This window comes from Perca flavescens, chromosome 3, assembly GCF_004354835.1.
Source record: "Perca flavescens isolate YP-PL-M2 chromosome 3, PFLA_1.0, whole genome shotgun sequence".
NCBI lineage: Eukaryota > Metazoa > Chordata > Actinopteri > Perciformes > Percidae > Perca > Perca flavescens.
In genome coordinates, this window is record NC_041333.1 from 39,360,948 (window position 1) to 39,376,116 (window position 15,169).

Consider the following 15,169-nt stretch of genomic DNA (forward strand, 5'->3'; position numbering starts at 1 on the left):
GTATATATGTATGTGTGTAAATATACTATATGTATTAGGGTTGGCTGGCCAACCAACATCACAACGGTAGAGCCACCATCGTGATGCCACGCCCCCATCCTGTCAAACACACGCTAATCCTAGTCGTGGGCGCTGGACGGGATATTGAAACTTGCGTCGGGCTTTGCACTGTGCTGCACAGGGTGCAAGTCAAGATAGGGCCCCTTAAGTGGAAGATACTTTTTGTCCCCTTACGTGCAACCTATTCGTGAAAAAGACCATCGCTTTAGGCAGACTGAATTGGCTGTTAGTAATGCTCTCTCTCTCTCTCTCTCTCTCTCTCTCTCTCTCTCACTGTCAGTAGTAGCCCTGGACTATTAACACAATTAAGCAGGCGGTAGTTGAGAGAGAAAAGGCGTTAACGTGGAACACGATCACACTTTCTTTTCTCCCCTCATTGGACTAAGTTTATGGACACTGCTGTGCATCAATAAGTAAGTCTGATGTTCTGTAGTTACGGGACGATGTTATGCAGCGTTTAGGAGTTAGCAACAGTGGGCTAATTCACGAGGGTGCTATTTTATGTGTGAGCTAATATTGCGCATCTGTTCATGTGTGCCGTAAGAGTTATGTTTCTGTTTATTGAATGCATTATTCAGTGCAAATATAAACGAGAATGTAGTTTAATCTCAGCATGATGCTGTATTAGGTTATTACTGTCGCTCTGTTGAGGGCAAACGGTCCGCTGTACTGTCGTTAGGCAGATCACGGACATCTGATTGAGTCTAGACTTTACGGTGCCTTTAAAGTAGGTCAAATTGTAATTACTGCCCCTACCAGCAGACGGCAGCGTAGCCATGTAATACTGTCAATTTACAGAGGGCATTGAAATGTATGTTTGATCGAACTGTTAGCCCATAGTAGCAGAACAAAATATTTATGTAAAGAGATATGGTAAAATATATAAACGATATCATCGTCCATCACAATGTTTACTGTAAACTGTAAACATCGTCAACTGGCAATTTAGGGGACATCGCCCAACCCTAGTGTGTGTGTGTGTGTGTGTGTGTGTGTGTGTGTATATTAGTAGGTTGTTCATTTACAAATTGCAAATAATCTACAGCACAAATTTCATCAAAGTTGAAGGTTTGATATTTTGACACTAAGTTGCAGACCCGCAAAACCTTACAAAATGGCAATAGAAAAAAGGAATAATACAAATTAGCAATTAGAGTGAGAATGTATTGCCTAAAAACAAAGCCTGAGGAGATGTTCTTTTGTCTGCACTCACCTTTCCAGTGAGGATAACACATGGGAGCCGCAAGACAACCTGGACCTCGACCTTATCACCGAGTACATGCAGAAACACAAGGAGAAGGAGGAAGAGAAGAAGAAGGAGGGCAAGAGGAAAGTTGTCAGTGAGGCCTCGGGAGACTCAGAGGAGCCAGGGAGCAAGAAGAAGAAGGAGGAGGTGAGCGAAGGAAAGATGTTACTCCAGACTGAAGAGTCCCAGAAATCTAATCTCAATATTAATGAATATTAATACAGCACCTTGAAAGTTCCTATCTTAACCAGCTTAAAATGGAAATATATTGTTAGAATGCTGGTTGTTTTTTTCAAAACAGTTCCTTAAAACGGAAATATGCGGTTGGTTTTATTCATGGATGTATTTTAAGACGGTTTTATTTTCTTGAAGTAAGCAAATAAAGTGTGTGAAGCAGCGGAAAAGGGGAGGAGATGTGAAGAGGTCCAGCCAAATAAATAAAATATGAACTTTTACCGGAGGCTGTATTACCGAGGTTCGGCATCGCTGTGGCCGGGCTCTGGAGCACCGGAGGCGGCTTGGAAGCTGATGAAGGATCGGCGGTGCCCCATATATATACTGTATCTACGGCAACCAAACTTCAGTGGTGAGACAAATGTGTGATGGTGAGGAAGACGTTTTGGCAGGCGGAAAAACTGATCAGAAGATGTAATGGAACGTTGTAGAATGTAGTGGAGTAGAAAGTATAGATAATGCTGCAAGATGTAACAAAGTAAACGTCAAAATGATTGATTCTACTTAAAGTAAAGTACAGTTACATGAAAAATGTACTTAAGTACAGTAACAAAGAATTTGTACTTTGTTACATTACACCACTGCATTTTGGACCTATAAACAGCGCAATCAATCACCAAATAACGCAGGATTTAATCAGTTTAATTGCTGATGTAAATTGCAGTGTTAGTGTTTCTTTGCATACTATGATTTATCCAACAGATGATTAGAAATGCATTACAGTACAATACTATCATTGTAAACGACTGTAGAATTAAATAAAATGCAGTAACCAATTATTCGGAGCAAACTGTCATCACTCAAATGTGCATAAGAGTGCTCTTGAGTGTTGGTAGATTTTGTTGTAGCTAAGAACAAATCCAAGATAAGAAAAAAATGGTGAATGTGAGAATCTTTGTAAAAAGTGCGTAAGTGGGGTTTAAGTAGGGTTGGGTATCGTTTATTTTTTTTTCGATTCCGGTGCTAAATCGATACTTTTAAAACGGTGCCTAAACGGTGCCTGAACCGGTACTTTTCAATAAAGTAAAAAAAAAAATAAGGGTAGTAAACAACAGTCAGTGACTTGTTTATTGCTAAGGCCATGGTCAAAATTAAAGATTTAATAATAACTTAACTATAACAATAACAATAACTTATTTCACCAGTAAATTGCTGTTGAACCCCAGATGGGAAAAGGCAATGCACCACAAGGCTACCAGTTTTAAGTGAATCTGTGTTGTTTAATTCCGACAATGGCAGCTGCAAGTGAACGCACCGTCTGTGTTGTTTAATTCCGACCATATAAACATACATATCTATGAATTGCGACAACGGCAGCTGCTGCGCTGCAGTGCAGACTGTTACATCCCGCTGTTGAAGTCCTCCACAGTGAAATACAGTCACACTTTACACGTTAGCTGTCAGCATTTTAACCGTGATTAATCCAGCTGCTAGCTAAAGGTAGGCTAACGTTACATGCTGTCAGGTGTAGTGTAAAGTCAGGCACCGAAATGAGGCACCGAAACTTTCATTCTTATTTGGTCTCGTTACTACCGTTTACGTCGGCACCGGTTCCCTATTGGCACAGAGTTTCGGTACCCAACCCTAGGTTTAAGAACACATTATTCATAAGAAAGGTTGGTGAATGAGGCCCAATGTGATTCATGTTATCATACTTCCATAAGAAGCTGCTGCTCACTCTGTATAAAGTATGAACAATGCGTATTCTCCATTTTACCATCAGTAAATCTGTGATCGACCTCACGGTCTGTTGAGGAAAGCCGTGAATGCGCATCTATCTGAATTACTTCAGCCTGGCTGGACCTAGTCTCTCCTCCTCAGCCTGACTTGACCTAGTCTATCCTCCTCAGCCTGACTTTGCCGTTGTGAAACACAGAACACCAGGATGCTCTGATCAGACTAGGTCAAGCCTCGCTTTATCGGTTATCCTGGATTTATAAGTTCTACTGTTGTGCAATACCACTTTAACAACATTGATTTCATGTAATTCTGAGCCATTTGGTTACTTGTCAACAATCCATTTCTTTAAGCCTGAGGGGTTACCTAACACTATTTAACATGTTTTTTTAATGAAAATCTTTTGCTATGTTTACACCTCACATCTACACTACCATACATTGGTTCTACTTGGGCGCACTGCCCAGGTATATGTGTGTATGTATGTGTGTGTGTGTGTATATATATATATATATATATATATATATATATATATATATATATATATATATATATATATATACATACATACATACATACATACATACATACATACATATATATATATATATATATATATATATATATATATATATATATATATATATATATATATATATATATATATACATATATAAAAAAAATCTTTGAAAGGATGTAGCGCGGCACGGCAGTGCATGGAAAGACGTAGCAGGAAGCAGTAGGGTTCAGCAGGACACAGCATGACACTGCACAGCACCGCAGAGTTTAGCAGGGAGTGCAGCAGGACGACCAACCAACGTACGTACTCCATGGAAATATGCTGGGTGGAAATACTCAGAACCCTGGGGAGTAAACTCCTCAGAGCCAGGTTAGTAACAAGCATCCCGTGGGACAGGACGCACACAAATGGAAAGTGAGAGGAGAGAGCAGTCAAAAGAAAGGAGAGGAGAGCATTCAAAGGAAGGAAGCATGGAAGGAAGTCCCCCGGCAGTCTAAAAGTATAACCGCATAACTAAGAGAGACAAGCAGGGAGCAGAGGAGAGGAGCTTGTTCGGGTTTCGAACTCTTCCCCTGCCGTATCGGGCTGTGCTGGCCTGCCTCCCTCTACTTTTGTTATATTTTTATTCTGACGACTATGAAGGGAAGCAGGTGGGCCGGTTAGGCGGACACTGCAACTCCTCCTCCCTAACTATAAGCTTTATCAAAGAGGATGGTTTTCAGTTTATTCTTAAATGTGGTGACAGTGTCTACCCCCCGAAGCCAGACTGGGAGCTGATTCCATAGGAGAGGAGCCTGATAACTGAAGGCTCTGGCTCCCATTCTACTTTTAGAGACTCTAGGAAACACAAGTAGCTCTGCATTCTGGGAGCGCAGTGCTCTATTGGGACAATAAGGTATTAGGAGCTCTTCTAGATATGATGGTGCTTGGCATTTAGAGCTTTGTAGGTCAGGAGGAGGATTTTAAATTCAATCCTGGATTTTACAGGAAGCCAATGCAGAGAAGCTAATACAGGAGAAATATGATCTCTTTTCTTAGTTCTTGTGAGAACACGCGCTGCAGCATTCTGGATCAGCTGGAGAGTCTTAAGGGACTTATTTGAGGAACCTGACAGTAGGGAACTATCACCTTATCGTGGTGGAGAGGTTTGTGTGTCTCTGTGAACCTGAGGGCTGTGTTGTCTGGAGCTTTGTGCTCCTGGTAGGGTCTCCCAAGGCAAAGTGGTCTCAGGTGAGGGGCCAGACAAAGAATGGTTCAAAAACCCTATGAGTGATCGAGGTAGAGATGGAGTGACCCTGCCCGGAGGAAGCCCGGCGCCCCCGTCTGGAGCCAGGCCCAGACGGTGGGCTTGTCGGCGAGCGCCTGGTGGCCGGGTTTGCCACGGAGCCCGGCCGGGCACAGCCCGAACAAGCTACGTGGCTCCCATCTCTCCAGCCCATGGGTCCACCACCTGTGGGAGGAACCGCTGGGGTCGGGTGCGCTGCCACATGGGTGGCAGTGAAGGTCAGGGGCCTCGACGGACCAGACCCGGGCGGCAGACGCTGGCTCTGGGGACGTGGAACGTCACCTCTCTGTGGGGGAAGGAGCCGGAACTGGTGCGGGAGGTGGAGCGCTACCGGTTAGATCTGGTGGGGCTTACCTCTACGCACAGTCTCGGTTCTGGAACCGTACTCCTGGATAGGTTTGGACTCTTTTCTTCTCCGGAGTTGCCCAGGGTGTGAGGCGCTGGGCCGGTGTGGGGATACTAACAAGCCCCCGGCTGAGCGCCGCTACGTTGGAGTTTACCCCGGTGGACGAGAGGGTCACCTCCCTACGCCTGCGGGTTGTGGGGGGGAAAACTCTGACTGATGTTTGTGCATATGCACCAAACAGGAGTTCGGAGTATTCGGCCTTCTTGGAGATCTTGAGTGGAGTCCTGCATGGGGCACCAGTGGGGGACTCCATTGTTCTGCTGGGGGATTTCAACACACACGTGGGCAATGATGGAGACAACTGGAGAGGCGTGATTGGGAGGAACGGCCTCCCTGATCTAAACCAGAGTGGTTGTTGTTGGACTTCTGTGCTAGTCATGGATTGTCTATAACGAACACCATGTTCAAACATAGGGATGCTCATAAGTGTACCTGGTACCAGAGCACCCTAGGCCGAAGGTCAATGATCAATTTTGTCATTGTTTCATCTGATCTGAGGCCGTATGTTTTGGACACTCGGGTGAAGAGAGGGGCAGAGCTGTCAACCGATCACCATCTGGTGGTGAGTTGGGTCAGGGGGTGGGGGAAGACTCTGGACAGACCTGGTAAGCCCAAACGTGTAGTGCGGGTAAATTGGGAACGTCTGGAGGAGGCCCCTGTCCGACAGACTTTCAACTCACACCTCCGGCGGAGCTTTTTGTGCATCCCTGTGGAGGCTGGGGGCATTGAACCCGAGTGGACAATGTTCAAAGTTTCCATTGCTGAAGCTGCGGCGAGGAGCTGTGGTCTTAGGGTCTTAGGTGCCTCAAGGGGCAGTAACCCACAAACACCGTGGTGGACACCGGTGGTCAGGGAAGCCGTCTGACTGAAGAAGGAGTCTTTCCGGGATATGTTATCTCGGAGGACTCCGGACGCAGTTGAAGGGCCCGAAGGGCTGCAGCCTCTGCCGTGAAAGAGGCAAAGCAGCGGGTGTGGGAGAAGTTTGGAGAAGACATGGAGAAGGACTTTTGGTCGGCACCAAAGTGCTTCTGGAAAACTGTTTGCCACCTCAGGAGGGGGAAGCGGGGAACCATCCAAGCTGTGTACAGTAAGGATGGGACACTGTTGACCTCAACTGAGGAGGTAATAGGGCGGTGGAAGGAGCACTTTGAGGAACTCCTGAATCCGACTAATACGCCCTCTATGTTAGAGGCAGAGCTGGAGGATGACTGGGGATTGTCGTCGATTTCCCAGGCGGAAGTCACTGATGTAGTCAAACAACTCCACAGTGGCAAAGCCCCGGGGATTGATGAGATCCGTCGAGAAATGCTCAAGGCTCTGGGTGTGGAGGGGCTGTCCTGGTTGACACGACTCTTCAACATTGCGTGGAAGTCTGGAACAGTGCCAAAGGAGTGGCAGACTGGGGTGGTGGTTCCCCTTTTTAAAAAGGGGGACCAGAGGGTGTGTGCCAATTACAGGGGTATCACACTTCTCAGCCTCCCTGGTAAAGTCTACTCCAAGGTGCTGGAAAGGAGGGTTCGGCCGATAGTCGAACCTCGGGTTGAGGAGGAGCAATATTATGCGGTATTACATTCAATCTATCGCACCGTTGTGATGAAAAGAGAGCTGAGCCAGAAGGCAAAGCTCTCGATCTACCGGTCAGTTTTTGTTCCTACCCTCACCTATGGTCATGAAGGCTGGGTCATGACCGAAAGAACGAGATCTAGGGTACAAGCGGCCGAAATGGGTTCCAGGCACGTCCAGCTGGCAGGAGGCCTCGGGAAGACCCAGGACTAGGTGGAGGGATTATATCTCCAACCTGGACTGGGAACGCCTCGGGATCCCCCAGTCGGAGCTGGTTAATGTTGCTCGGGAAAGGGAAGTTTGGGGTCCCCTGCTGGAGCTGCTCCCCCCGCGACCCGACACCGGATAAGCGGACGGAGATGGATGGATGGATGGACAGTAGGGAATTACAATAGTCCAGCCTGGAAGTAACAAATGCATGGACTAGTTTTTCAGCATCGTTTTGAGATAGGATGTTCCTAATTTTGGCAATGTTACGAAGATGAAAAAAGGCTGTTCTAGAGGTTTGTTTTAAGTGGGCGTTAAAGGATATATCCTGATAAAAAATAACTCGTAGATTTCTGATATATATATATATATATATATATATATATATATATGTATGTATGTATGTATGTATGTATATATATATATATATATATATATATATATGTGTGTGTGTGTGTGTGTGTGTGTATATATATGTGTGTGTGTGTATATATATGTGTGTGTGTGTATATATATGTGTGTGTGTATATATATATGTGTGTGTGTATATATATATATGTATATATGTATGTATATATATGTATATATATGTATATGTGTGTGTGTATATATATACAGTGAGGAAAATAAGTATTTGAACACCCTGCTATTTTGCAAGTTCTCCCACTTAGAAATCATGGAGGGGTCTGAAATTGTCATCGTAGGTGCATGTCCACTGTGAGAGACATAATCTAAAAAAAGAAATCCAGAAATCACATAATACAGTGCAGTCGCCCTGTCCCATTTGCAGAGAAACACCCCCAAAGCATACAAAGTCTTTTGGAGATTGGACTCCATCAAATTAATAATCTTCTTAAAGGGGTAGGGAATAGAAACATAACCCCCGATGGAGCCCAGACACTGGTGGCGAAGAGACCAGAGACCGGACCGAAGAGGCAACGGAGCGGTCAGCTGGGAGACGTCTCAGCTTTAATGACGTCTTCCTGAAAGAATTTGCGCTGAGCTTCATAAGTGTAACAGAGCTGTTTAGCATTGTAATCAAATATATAAATGAAAATGGGTTGAGTATAACGAATATTTACATATAAGCCGATATACAGATCAGTCTCAGGTTGAAACTGAAAATTAATTAATCAATGATTGATTGATTAATTAATTAATTAATTAATTACATTACATTACATTGTTTATGTATTTTAAATTTATGCCTAAGCCTTAGTTTAAGGTTGATATCATTTAAAAAAAAAAAATTAGATTTATTATTTATATATATTTATTATATTCAAATTAATGTAATATGGCACTTGAATGCACTTAATATGTTGAGTTTTTTTAGATATATTGTAAGCAATGTAGGCAATAAAAAGGTTGCTTTTTCCGTAAATTTAACCAAACTATTGTAAATTATTGCTCTTCAATAAAACAAAAGTATTTCTTATCTGATTACTCGATTAATCAATGGAATAATCTGTAGAATACTTGATTACTAAAATTATCGATAGCTGCCGCCCTAGCCTAGTTTATAACTGAACCCATTATTACTAAACCTAGCCATCACTCACCGCACCGTCACATCCTGCGCCACACACCACCACCAGTAAGTTCTCAACCTGTGGGAAACACTGAGAAGAGCCTGATGGCTTCCATAGTAACATGTCTGCAACCAGAAGAACTTTACCTTTATTTTGACATCAAGTTAATGTATGTATTTCAAAATGTTTGAATGGGATTTAAAGGATGAGAAATACCCAGAATGTATGAAAGGTTTGTATTATTTTAAAGTTACCATGGAATTTCTAACTGAAAGTAAAATTTAAGAGAGTGTGCAAATGTTTTAGTTTTTAAATTGCCAATCATTTGAATGGGAAAACTTGCCTGAAAAATGTAGAATATTTCTGAACTTATTAAAGTTATGAAAAGTACATTTGATTCCATAATAACATGTCTGCAACCGGCACATATTTAACTTGATTTTGTCATAAATTATTGTATGAAGAGTGAAAATTGTGAGTGAGAGCAAGTCCAGGGTTTAAAGAAGGTTTTTCAATAACACTCACTCTCTTTCGGTTTGTCTGTTGCTATAGAAACCGAGAGGAGGAGAGGGACCCAAACATCACCACTGTCAACACTGTTCCAAATCCTTCACAACGTCTAAACGTTTGAAGATTCATCAGAGAGTTCACCCTGGAGACAATCTACACCGCTGTGATCTATGTGGGTCAGCTTTCACATTAAAGAGTCACCTAAAAAGTCATCAACGCATTCACACTGGAGAGAAGCCTTACAGCTGTGATCAATGTGGTAAAACCTTTTCTCAGAGCGGTAACCTTAAAAAACACCAGCGTGTTCACACAGGAGAGAAGCCGTACTGGTGTGAACAATGTGGGAAAACATTTTATGAGAGTGGGGCCCTTAAAAGACATCAACGCATTCACACTGGAGAGAAGCCGTACAGCTGTGATCTATGTGGGAAAACTTTTTCTCAGAGCGGTACCCTTAAATGTCACCAGCGTGTTCACACTGGAGAGAAGCCGTACTGGTGTGAACAATGTGGGAAAACATTTTCTCAGAGAGGTGACCTTAAAAAACACCAGTGTGTTCCCACTGCCTCGTTGTGAACATGTTCCGAGCCAAGCTGTTTCCTCCTGCCTCCTCCTCATGCCCTGATAGCTGTGTTGTTATTTTCTGATCTTCTCTCCACATTGAAGGCTGACCAGCAGTAACTTTATCTTCTGAACAGCATGGATGTTATCCTGGCTAGGACTACACATTACACTCCCTCCCTTTGAAGGGATTTATTCCACTCAAAATGTGTTGGTTTTCCTGTAATATAATATTCTGAGTTCAGGGTGCAACTGCTAGCGCTACTTAACTAATGCTGCAACGAAGAAGTATTTGTTGTTCTTAATTAATCACCTTGTAAATACAATTAAAAAAAATCCCCATTGATGTTTACTAATGTGATGTCAAATTGCTGAAATATTCAGTTTATTGTAACTTAAGACAAAGAAAAGAAGCAAACCTTCATAACTGACCAGCTTTAATCAGAACATGGCTGCTGCTGCTGCTTATAAAATGACTTGAACAGTAAGGGCCCTATCTTGCACTCAGTGCAATTGCCTTTGTACACCGATGCATGTATCATTCCTATTTTGCACCCGACCCACAGCGGACTTTTCCCTCCACAGATGCACGTCAGTAAATTAGGGAATGTATTTGCGCTCCCGGGGGCGCTTCAGCGAAAAGAGGAGGCGTGTTCAGGCGCAAACGTTAGTGGTGCTTTTTTTGCAGTTTCAGAAAACAATTCCGCCACTGACCAGGAAAAACCTGGTCTAAAGTCAGTGGCGCTAGTCTAAAGTCAGTGGGGCGTTATTCAGATGCTATTTTAGGGGCGCATGCTTGGCCATAATGTAGCGTGTGCACAACGCGCACACACTTCTCTCATCTAAACGGACGCAGCAGTTCCCATTTTTGCAAACCATACATAATTACAAAGAAAAATATTACTGAAAATGCGCTTCAGGTGTTTGGATCAGTCAGGAGGAACTTTACAGTACAGTCCTCAAAAACATTTCCATGAATCATGGATGGGATGATGACATAAATGAGGAAATATTTGAGGACTACGGTGGGATTGGACACTCCCGCAGAAGGGGCAAAAGGAGCAGATGGTGCGTTTGGAGGTTCACGCTCCAGACTTGAGGAGATGCGCCCGAGAAGCCGCAGCAACATCGCCACCCGGCCCAGACGGGCATTTATTACTTTGCTGCATCCCGGACAGCTCCCGCTGGCGTGCACCAGGCAAATCCTCCGTCGTCATAGCAATCCGCCATGGAACAAGCGCGCCTGCTCTTAAGGGAATGTGAGCTGACGCTCTGATTGGTTATTTTCACGTTACGCCCAAACCACACCTAGCTACTTCAGACCAACCCATTTTAGATTTGCGTCGGGCGCAAGAGTCATTTATCCCGCCGGTATCATAGCAACAGCGGCCGAGATCCGCCCACAAAGCTACTTGCGTTTTGCGTTTCATACTTGCGTTTCAGATCGTTAAAATAGTGTTTGAACTGTCTGTGGCGCCGCCATCTTGTGACAGACAACTGATCTTAAAGACTCAGAAAAAGATAGTTGTACTGCTTTTGGATGTTCATGTGAAAGAAATGCTAAACTAAGCAACATGGAATAACATTTCACGTATGAAAAATGTGTTTTACAATATTATACTAATTTAATATCACAAAAGGTAACATTAATCCTTATTTTAAGCTAACTGTAAGTTAAGTGCCTGTCCTGATTCTGAATTGAGCTAATGCTAGCTTGTGTCAGGTTATGTATGTTTTATTTGAGTGATTATTAATATCTCAGTAAGATGCTGAAAACGATGTTTGTTATGTGTGTCACTGAACAGTTCCTCGTATCATTCCCCATAGACCCCCATGTGGAAAAATCCAGACTTTACATCAGAAATATATAAATGTTTACAGCCTGGTGGAAAAAAACGGTTTTGGTCTATGAAGCTAATTTCACACTTCATAACAACTGTTTATATAACTCACCTGTTTAAATTGTATCAAGGCTTAAATCAGCAGAGTGTCTCTAGCTTCAAAATATTTAGAAAAAGTTTAATTAAACCTGCATTTTAAATTATAGATACATGTCTGGCATTTGTAGTAAACCGCTGGAAAATCAGTTGGAAATTCGGGGAGAAATTATGATTTTAATTGTTGTTAGACCTTCTGCCTCCATAGACACAAATGCATTAGGAGGAGCACAATGTTCGTTAGGAAATGGCCGCCGTGTCAGCATATTAATCAATCAATCAAAATTTATTTATAGCACTTTACAAAAACCAACAGGTATTAACATCAGAAACACATGTCACACAATAGAAAGAATGAGCATAGAAAACAGTCAAATCAGAAAAGGTTACACAGAAACAGAAGAATGAAAGTGTCCCACCACTGCTACAGGCCAGACGGAACAGGTCCGTTTTGAGTTTGGACCTAAAAAGAGCTCCATCTGTGATAGTGCAAATATCAGGGGGGGTAACTTGTTCCAGAGTTTCGGGGCAGCATCTGCAAAAGCCTGATCTTATTACTCTATAATAAAAGTAACTCGTTACCAGGGAAAGTAACTATTTGTTACTGTAAAAAAAAAAAAAAGAAAGTTTTTTCACAAGTCAGTTGAAATGAGTAGAACAGACAGGTGTTTGTATATAACTTTCGATTTTTATTGCACGTCGACAGACAGCAAGAGGTTTATCCTGCACTTCAAGTATTATCTTTGTAAGAAAAGTAAACCGTTAACAGTTACACCATATAAACTTATATGACACATATACTTTTAACAACATACCTGCCTATCATACGGTTGACTTCAGCCTGTGTCATAGGTTTTTGTTGTGAGGCAGAAAGATCTAGCTTTTGCTGCTTGTGTAATGTATAATCCATGTATAATCATTTGTTTTATTAATTTGATCTGTCCTCTTCTTAAATAAACTGAATTGAATTGAACTTCGACATTTAGTTTCTTCTTATTTCACAGTTGCTGAGCAACAGTCTGCTCCGTTAGTTGCTCCTCTGTAGATCCAGGGCAAAACAACTGCATTTTAACGATGTAAATAGAAGATCGCGTTCTCACCTAGTCTGGCTATCACCAGACCAAGCTCAATCTTTTCAGATTGAACAGGGTGAAATCAAATCACCGGAAGATAGAGATGGCCCGATGCCACTTTTTTGCTTCCCGATACCGATTCCGATACCTGAACTTGCGTATCGGCCAACACCGAGTACCGATCCGATACCAGAGTGTCATATATTTCATTATGTTTTAACAGCTGTATACTACTATCCCTGTATGGATGTGATATGATTTCTATCTTTGTTGTTGGTCTGGCTCAGGTTAAACTCTTTGTGAAACATGAACAAACACAAACAATTAATGCCCCAGAACTTTCTTTTATTCTCCAGTTTGACAGTCAGTTATAACGGAAAAAGAACATAAATAAACTACTTTAATGTAGATTTTCTTTAGGGCTTTATTACGTGGTATCTGATCGGTGCATAAACTCCAGTACTTCCCGTTACCGATACCAGCGTTTTAGGCATTATCGGAGCCGATACCGATATCGGTATCGGAACATCTCTACCGGCAGATGGGGCTGGGTTTACCCAGTCTAGTCTGTTGTTTTTAACATTGTCGTTTGAAGCTGAGCGCTGACTTTTAATCATTCCTCTTTAGCTCCAAAAACAACCACCTCAGTTTTTTCTTCATTTAATTTAAGAAAGTTCTGCCACATCCAGTCATTAATTTGTTCAATACACTTATTCATTTGTTGTATTGGGCTATAGTTCCCTGGCAATAAGGTTATGTAAATTTATGTGTCATCCACGTAACCAAGTAACTTATTTTGTTGTTTTCCATAATCTGAGCCAGTGGAAGCATGTAGATGTTGAACAGAAGAGGCCCCAGAACTGAGCCTTGGGGAACTCCGCACATCATATTTGTATGCTCAGATGTATAATTACCTATAGACACAAAGTAGTCCCTATTCTTTAAATAGGATTCAAACCCCTTTAGTACTGAGCCAGAAAGACCAACCCAGTTTTTCAATCGGTCAAGTAATATGTCATGGTCTACCGTATCAAATGCAGCACTGAGATCAAGTAATACTAAGACTGAAATTTTGCCACTATCTGTGTTTAAGTGGATGTCATTAAAGACTTTAACAATAGCCGTCTCAGTGCTGTGGTGTGGTCGAAAACCTGACTGGAAGGCATCAAAACTGTTGTTTAGTGACAAGAAAAGGTTGAGTTGTTGAAAAAACGCTTTTTCTATGATTTTACTTAAAAATGGAAGGTTTGATATCGGCCTATAGTTGCTCATTAGTGTCGTGTCTAGATTGTTCTTTTTTAGGAGTGGCTTGATGACTGCAGTTTTCAGGGCCTGTGGGAAGATACCCGAGAGCAGAGACGTTTTTACAATCTGTAGAAGATCAGAAGCCAAACAATTGGAAACATTTTTGAAAACATCCATTGGTAGAATATCAAGGCAACAGGAGGAGGTTTTCAGATGTTGTATAATGTCCTCCAGGTTTTTATGGTTGATCATATGAAATTGTGTCATGTTGGAATTTGTTTTGCCTGGACACTGTGACAACACATATCCTGTATTTGATATGGAGGCACTGACTATTTGTCTAATTTTCTGAATTTTGTCTGTGAAGAAAGAGGCAAAGTTGTTGCAAGCCTTGGTAGACAATAGTTCAGATGCTACTGGTACTGGAGGGTTTGCTAATCTATCGACAGTAGCAAACAAAGCACGTGAATTATTATTGTTTCTGGCGATAATGTCAGAGAAAATAATAATAATGCCTTGCATTCCTTAGTTCCAAATTATAAATGCAAAGTCTCTCTTTATAGGTGTTATAATGGACCTGGAGATTAGTTTTTCGCCAACTGCGTTCAGCTTTTCGACACTCTCTTTTTTTTTTTTCTCTCCATGGAGATCTTTTCTTACCAGAGACAGCTTTGACCTTAGTGGGAGCAATGGCATCAATAACATTTGTAATTTTACAGTTGAAATTATCTACTAGCTCAGTCACTGAGGCCCCAGTGAGGGTGGGTATAGAGGAGAAAAGCTGAATGAATGTTTCACTGGTGTTTTCAGTGATATACCGTTTTCTGATTAACTTTGTTTGAACACTTTTGGGCACAGAGATAGTGCTGTTAAAGAAAACACAGGAATGATCAGAGAGGGCAACATCAGTCACCACAACCTTGGAAATGTTTAGACCCTTGGAGATAATCAAGTCCAGTGTGTGCCCCTTATTGTGCGTGGGCTGTGTAACATGCTGAGTCAGTCCATAGCTCTCAAAAACACAACACAGTTCTTTGGTTCCTCGGTCCTGGGGGTTGTCAACATGAATGTTAAAATCACCAGCAATAATTACACGGTCAAAGTTAATACAGA

General features: G+C 42.2%; 1 protein-coding gene across 2 annotated transcripts in view; it reads left to right on the forward strand.

The window, feature by feature from the left end:
- The window catches only part of LOC114553116 (zinc finger protein 271), a 687,947-nt gene that overhangs the window by 618,598 nt on the left and 54,180 nt on the right, over positions 1–15,169 (forward strand). The gene's annotated exons all lie outside the window — the stretch shown is intronic.